Source organism: Acomys minous (assembly GCF_964271855.1).
Source record: "Acomys minous genome assembly, chromosome: 17".
Classification (NCBI taxonomy): Eukaryota; Metazoa; Chordata; class Mammalia; order Rodentia; family Muridae; genus Acomys; species Acomys minous.
In genome coordinates, this window is record NC_140500.1 from 24,044,256 (window position 1) to 24,051,817 (window position 7,562).

Here is a 7,562-nt window from a genome sequence, read left to right on the forward strand (position 1 = left end):
ATGAAGTAAGAATTATATTTGCAATCCCCATATATATATATTTGTCAACCTTGGAGAAAGTACTCTATTATCTATCCTATCCTGGTGAGTCCAAAATTTTGTACCTAAGTCACTTTCTTATCATAACTTGCATTTATCATCTTTTAGACCCTAAAATATTTTCTTAGATCCTAAATAACTTAAGCTTTTATGTCTTTAATCTATAATAAGGAAAACTGTAAGACTATTTGACTCCCTAGTCTTCAGTCCCATCAGAAATAATGTGGAGGTGTCACCTGGATCTGAAGTGTCTTGCTGTCATAGAAAGGGTTTTGTTAGTAAAACATCTTAAATGCCATATTCTGTAGATCTATGAAGTGTTTGAAGACCATCTATCTATCTAAAGTATATCTGAATAGGCAAATGTTGCTTGTTTCTAGCTATTTATTATATACTTAACTTTGAAAATGTCTATAAGAGGCTAAATAAGATTAATTTCTGTAAATAACTAAACTAGATCCTAGCAAGACTACAAGTAAGATTATTTATAGGTGATTAATTTGTAAAGCTTGTATTTCCAATTATCCTAAACAGTTTGCAATAGTACCTTTCATAAGATTAAAACTTTGCATTAAATTTTAAATGATTTGCATATACACAATATAGTAAGCAAAAGTTGAACAAAATAATCTTAAATTTCTATCAATATTCAATAAACCATACCAATGTAAAATATTTTAGACTAGTAAATTTAATAATCTACCTTTTATTCTATCATCTTCTATTCCTCCCCCCCCTCCTTTTTAACTTTTATCATCCATTCCCCCTCATCCCCCCTAATCGTAGATAGGGGAGAAAGATAGGAGAGAAAGAAGCTCAGAGGGGAGAAAGAGAAAGACATTCCTGATTCTAAACTCCTTTACTAATTTCCTCCCTGATAGTGACCAATAACAACTTGTAACAAGCCCCTCTAAATGACAACAAGCATCCACAATCCATAGAACAATCAAAAACCACCCACCCCACCTTTTGGGAATGGGGACATCATGATCTTAAAACTGATTCCTGATGCCTGGGGGCAAAGATATCTTTTGGGGACCTTAAAAATTGATATATTGGCCAAGTCTTGGGTGAACTCGCTATATCTTTTGTTGTCCAGTCTCTGTGTGATAGGGAAGTGCAGGGCTTAACCGAAGTCCTTGCTGGAACAGTCTGTGAGGCTGGACCATCTTAGATAGCTGTTTTGAAATTGTTCTGGACAAAGGTGTGTGTGTGTGTGTGTGTGTGTGTGTGTGTGTGTGTGTGTGTTTTGAGGGAACAGCTATTGAGGCAGTCTGTGATGCTGGATCACCTAGGATACTTGTCTTATCTTCATGCATGCCTGGTCCTTTTGTTCTGAAAACATACAAACTTTTAAAGATAATATACATTTCTGTGTTAACACATGTATGGAATGTGTGGTGTGCACAGATCAGCTAAGGATGGTTCTCTGTTCTTTGTCTAAGCAGGAAAAAGGCATCAAACTGTATAGGTCCATTTGACTGTATAACCAAACTGTAAGGTAAATTTCCATCCATGACATATGAAAGGATGGCATGTAATAATAAGTCATGAGGACTCTGTAGCCAACATGACTTATGGGCTGTGCCAAGACACTCATGTCTAGGTCAGTCTCAGAACCATTCCCATGCAGAGGGACCAGCATTTATCGTCACCTGTTTTGCTCTTCTTGTAGCCAAAATTTTGAGGAGGCCTCCCTTGGTCAAATCTAATCTTTATTAATTTTGAAGGAATCCACAGCTTTTCATTTCCTGTTGAAACAAAGGCATAACTCTCTCCCAATGCACCACATTTTCTGCCTTCATTTCTGAAGTCAATACATCCTTAAACTATATGGTCTGGTTTAATTCAGCAGTCCTTCCTAAAATCCAGTATTTTTTTTCAGCACCTGTGTTACTTGTCTTATTGACATCTAAAAATTTAAAGTCAATAAAGTATTACTTTATCTATCTCTGGGAAATCTCATATCCCCTTCTGTTTAGTGAGCATTTCTTTGAAATTCCTGTTAGAGCTCTCCACAACTGCTTGTCCTGTAGGATCATAAGGTATATCAGCAATATGTTTTATCTTATAATATTTAAACAATTATTGCATTTTGCTGAATACATATGCTGAAGCATTATCAGTTTTAATTTGTAAAGGTATTACTAATATAGTCATTATTTCCTATAAATATGGAATTACAGAATCAGCCTTTGCATAACTCAAAGCAGAAGCCCACTGGAATCCTGAATGGATCTCAATCATATAATACACATTCTTTAGTTTTCCAAACTCTGTAAAAGGAAGCATCTCTATCTGTAAAATTCCTTTTTCTTATTCTGTTGTTGTTACCTTTAAGATTACTTCAAGCAGATAACAGAGTTTGATTACATAAAGAACAAGTAGGACTTTTTTTTTATAATGTCCTTGGCTTGTTGTCAAGCTATAAGAATTTTTTTCTTTAAACTTCTACTATGTATATGATGTCTTTTATGAAAATTTGAATCCTTCAATATATTTCCTACTAATAATTGATTTATCTCCTCATTTATAATGTCAATGGTCATGGCAAACTTGTATGAGATTGAATATGAGTTATATATGTTGGATGATATCTGTTTCAAATTGCTTGCTGCAGTTGTATGAAAAACAAAGTTAATTCTGAATCATCTGGAATAAGTTCAGCAATTTCCATATACAAAATAACTCTCTCTTTCTTTGCATATTGAGAGTCAGTAAGTATATTAGGAGGTTCTTGGAAATCTAATAGAGCCATTAGTCTAGTATATAGTTCTGATGTCTGAACTGAAGCATAGAGACTTTATATTATTTTACTTATGCTTTCTGACCTATAACCTGCCATTCCTGATTTATTGGCATCGGTATAAAAGGTAGGAACTTTAGAACTGGTGTTCTGCTCACTATACAAAGAAGAATCCAGTTGAAGTCACTTGATTTGAGGTTTTTTGTTTTTAATTTCTCCCCCTGCCCCCTGCCAAAAAAAAAAATCACTGCAAGATTTTTGCCAGGCCTCACTGATAATGAGGTAATTTCAGGCACTACAATCTCTGCTGGGTCTATTACTGTTAACTGATGAAGTCTTATTCCTTTCACAATCAAATCCGAAACTTTTTCTATGTTTTTTACTGTTCTTCTGTTTGTGTGATAAAAACATCCACTCTAAGATATTATCTTCTCTCTATATAAGAATTCCTGTGTGGGAATGAATAGAAAGCAAAAAAAAAAAATCATCTTTGGGTCCAAATGGTCCACATTTACATCCTATAATCTCTTTTCTACCAGTGTCAATTTTTTTTCAGCTTCAGCTAATTTTCTTGGACTATTTTAAGTCTGAATCACCTTATAAGCTTTGAAATAAATTACTTAGCTTGTGAGTAGTCAATCCAATTATGGACCTTAGCCAGTTAATATCTCCCAATAATTTTTTTAAATCATTAAGAGTTTGCAATTGGTTTCTTCTGATCTTTACCTTCTGTGGCTGGGTTTTTTGTAGACCTATCTTGCATCCTAGATAATTAATAGAATCTCTTCTATATATTTTCTCAGGAATAATTTGTGCTCCCCAACAAGGCAAAATTCTCTTCATCAAATATTTTTTCTAAAGTTATCTACATATGAATCATCCAGTAAGATATTATCCATATAATAAGTTATAGATTGAAGAAACTGTTCATGAACCATGTCTAATTGGTCATGGTGTCTTTTTACACCCAAAGAAGAATAACTAAGACACCTTAGTCTGAAATCAGCTTGATACATATACATATCAATCAATAAGGCCTCTGTCTAATGCTCAGCATCAGTGTGATACTCAGAGGCAGTCAGAGCCATGGTCTCCATAGAAACCTGCAATCCAAGTTGCTGTGCTCAACTTGCTAGGGCACATCTCTGCTTCCAGCTAAAAGCTTGAAGCTTCCCTCAGCCTCCTTGCATAAAATAAAAATGTTCTCCCTATCTCAACAGAAAAGGATTGAAGAAGGGAAGGAGGCAAGAAAAGAAGAAAAGATGGGAGAAGGGGGAAAGGAGGAGGGAAGTACAAATCAGGAAGGGAGAAAGAAGAGAGTTCTGTATGGCATCATGCTGAAGAATACCCACTTTGCTAGATCGAAGCCCCCTTTGGCCCATCAAACGAAGTGGGAATTTATGTTTAGATGAAAACAAAGCCGGATTTAACAGTGTGGGGACTGACACAGCCTGGGATAGTGCAGTAGAAGCTTTTGAGGTCAAGGGAAACCTAAAGTGAGCCTTCCAAGAGAAAAGCATTGATCTTAAGGATGACCAGACCTGCAGAGCACAGGGGGCGCTGCAGATGGGAAGCAGGAGTGATGAGAGAAAGAGGTCAGGACTGATCAAGCAAATGTGTCCCTTAGGTCTTTTGCATCTTTACCTAATCAATGATACTGCAATATTTAGATCTATAAAGGTGGGTCATTTTAAGTCATTGTTAGGATACAGTTTAAGCTTTACAAGGAGGACTCATGAAAATGAGTGGAATGTGTCAAAGTCCAGGTTTAACACATCAGGGTCCAGGAGGAGGAGGCAGGGAGTCAGCAGAACACACAGACAGAGAAATAATATTCTTTTTACATCAAACAGGTTCTCTTATTTGGTGGGGGGCGGGGAACACACATACACACACATATACACATACATACATATGCATACACAAACATGCATATATACACATGCATACACACATGCATACACACACATACACATACACACATGCATATACACATACATACACATATATACACACACATACACATACTTATACACATACACACATGCATATACACTACATACACACTCATACATGCATATACATACACATATACACACACATACACACATACACACACACCTGGTGGATGAAGCAAAGTTGCAAAACTTTATATGTATACATACATATACACACATTTGGGGGATGGGGCAAATTTCAAGCCAACTCCACATATATACATATATACATTCATGCACACATTTGGCGGATGAAGCAAAGTTCTAATAACTTTATTTTTCTCCTATGACTAATACTCCCCAGCAAAAGCTTTCAAGCAGTAAAAAAAAAATTACAATGTGATTATATTCTATTTCTTCTTCTAGTGAATGATAACAATGAGTATAAGTTAAAAAAATATGTTCCCCAATACCCTCACATGATCAAATGTTTTGTGTTATGAATTTAAAAAAAAAAAAATTATTCCCAAAACGGAAACGCATTGATAACTAAGTACTTGTTATGGATGAACAAAGTGTAAGCAAGCAAAGTAATTTTGTCAGCCAGTTTCTCTTACTGGCAGGCTGCAATTTGCTGTTACAAAGAAAGGATCAATTAGTTTATTACTTATCTTAAAAAGTAATAAAAATCTTAAAAGAGTCACAAATCTAAACATTTATATAAAAAACAATCGCTTAGGGCCTGGCGAGATAGCTCAGAGGTTAAGAGCACTGAGTGCTCTTCTGGAGCTCATGAGTTCAATTCCCAGCAACCACATGGTGGCTCACAGCCATCTATAATGGTGCCTTCTACTGGCCTGCAGGTGTACATGCAGACAGAACATTGTATATGTAATAACAAATAAATCTTTAAAAAAACAAAAAAATAGTCATTTATACTTTAAATCCTCAGGGTGCACATCTATTCATTAATAATTTTTTTATTAAATCCCAACTAGAAGCTGAGGGCAAAAAAAATGACAAAAAAAATCACTATTATTGTAAGTGCCAATGACACTGCCCAGTGAGGGGCTGGAAGACCCCTTGGAGTCTTCAGGCAACTCATAGATGATGAGGGATGTGGTGACCGTGAAGGCAACGAGCTGAGGGGTGCTCAGAGGCTCACCCACCGTGCTTGTGCTAACCAAGAGGCTGCATCCCATGAGCTCTAGAGATTCAGTCCCGCCTTGGAGGAGCCGCTTCTGCGACGGGAAGAGGAACTGGGTCAACTAAGACTTTCTCACTACACGCCTTTGTCTTCAGGGTTTTCTCCTTTCTAATTATGCTGTTCTTGGAGGGGTATTTCCTGCTCCATTCCTCCTTTAAGGTGAGGGAGAGATGGAGCAGGCAGCCTTTGAAAACCAAACGTCGCTCTGCTTGCTCCATACATTAAGTGTGTTTCCCACTACTTATTGTGTGTAAGCAAGCCAAAACTTCCTTTGCACCATTAGTTTCTTTTTTAAGGTGTGAGGCTTCAAAGAGCACTTTCTCCAAGTTTGGCCACTTCTTTCTAATTGAAAGGCAGAAAAAAATAAAAAGAAAGAAAGGCAGGCATTCAATGAGTAAGGGATTATCCGCGAGCCCTCTAGCCTGTGTACGCCACAGGAAAAACTTATAAAGCTGTTTTATGTTCTTACCTCATTATAGGCTCCAGGTGACCTTGTGGAAGGAGTAGGCAGTGGCATTGCCCTCGTGGATGCATAAAGATGAAAGTGTGAATTATGTGTGTCCTGAGTGCACGCCCCTCCCCTTCTCATCAGCAACAAAGCCAGAAGTTACCCAGGTCTTCAGCAAGGCATCTAGCGAGGGCTCCGCCGTGTCTGTCAGTTAAAGAAGACCAGAGCGCTCTCATCAAGCTAACCTGACGCTGGCACGTGATTTGGGATGTAGATAAGTGAAAGCTGATCTAGAAAAGCCTTTTCTATACAGTGGGCAGGGTTACAAGACCAAAGGCCAGAGACCACACGGAACAGACTGAGATTGACAGCAGCAAAGTTCTTCAAGCAACCCAATCTGGCCGAAGACAAACTTCTAAAAAGAAGACACTGGACAAAGAGAAAAAAGTTGTGCAGGCCATGGTGGGTGTCCACATCAGGGAAAGTGACTGGATCAGCTCCAACCCAGGGGATGATACAGATTTCCCAGTCTCACCTACGATCAGACAGCCAGTTACAAGAGGTGCTGATGGGTCAGTGAAAATGGTTCTGAGTGACCAATGGAAACAGCGCCTCCAAAAATACAAAGAAGAAAAGCAGCTCTGAAAATTGAAAGAACAAAGAAAAGCTAACCACTCACTTTTCACACAATCCCTTGGCAAACAGCAACCAGGAGCAGCAGCAGCAGGAGGAGGAGGAGGAGGAGGAGGAGGAGGAGGAGGAGGAGGAGCAGCAGCAGCCACAGCCTTTTTCTTCTTCAGAGTGCTCCTGTCCCTTTCTGGGCCCTGGCATTTATAACCTCTGCAGAGTCCCAGAATTCCAAATGTAAACTATCTGCAGCTGGCAAAGATCACACCCCTTCTAGTGCAAGAGGCAAACCATATTCACCTGCCATGAAGCAGCCTCTTATCCCACACCTGGAATTAAAACAAAAACATGTTCACATAACGCAACGGGGTTTTTTTTAAAGAAACCAATACTCTCGCTAAAGGTGACATCCTTCATAGCATCAGTAACACCACCCTTTGCTACAGCCCCATGTGGGGCAGGCAGGGAGTCAGTCTGGGGTTGACATCAGGTCCAGATGGAGACAGTGACTTCATTTCCTCCCCTGTGAGGAGGGCTTTCAGGAGGAGGTAGACTTTC

General features: G+C 38.4%; 1 long non-coding RNA gene across 1 annotated transcript; it reads right to left on the reverse strand.

Moving 5' to 3' along the window:
- Positions 1-255: 255 nt before the first annotated feature.
- Positions 256-7,131, reverse strand: LOC311588346. Its single transcript, XR_014776168.1, has 3 exons — positions 7,057-7,131; positions 6,399-6,581; positions 256-294 (listed from the first exon to the last, which is right to left on the reverse strand). It is a non-coding gene; the product is annotated as an uncharacterized lncRNA (long non-coding RNA).
- Positions 7,132-7,562: the final 431 nt, after the last annotated feature.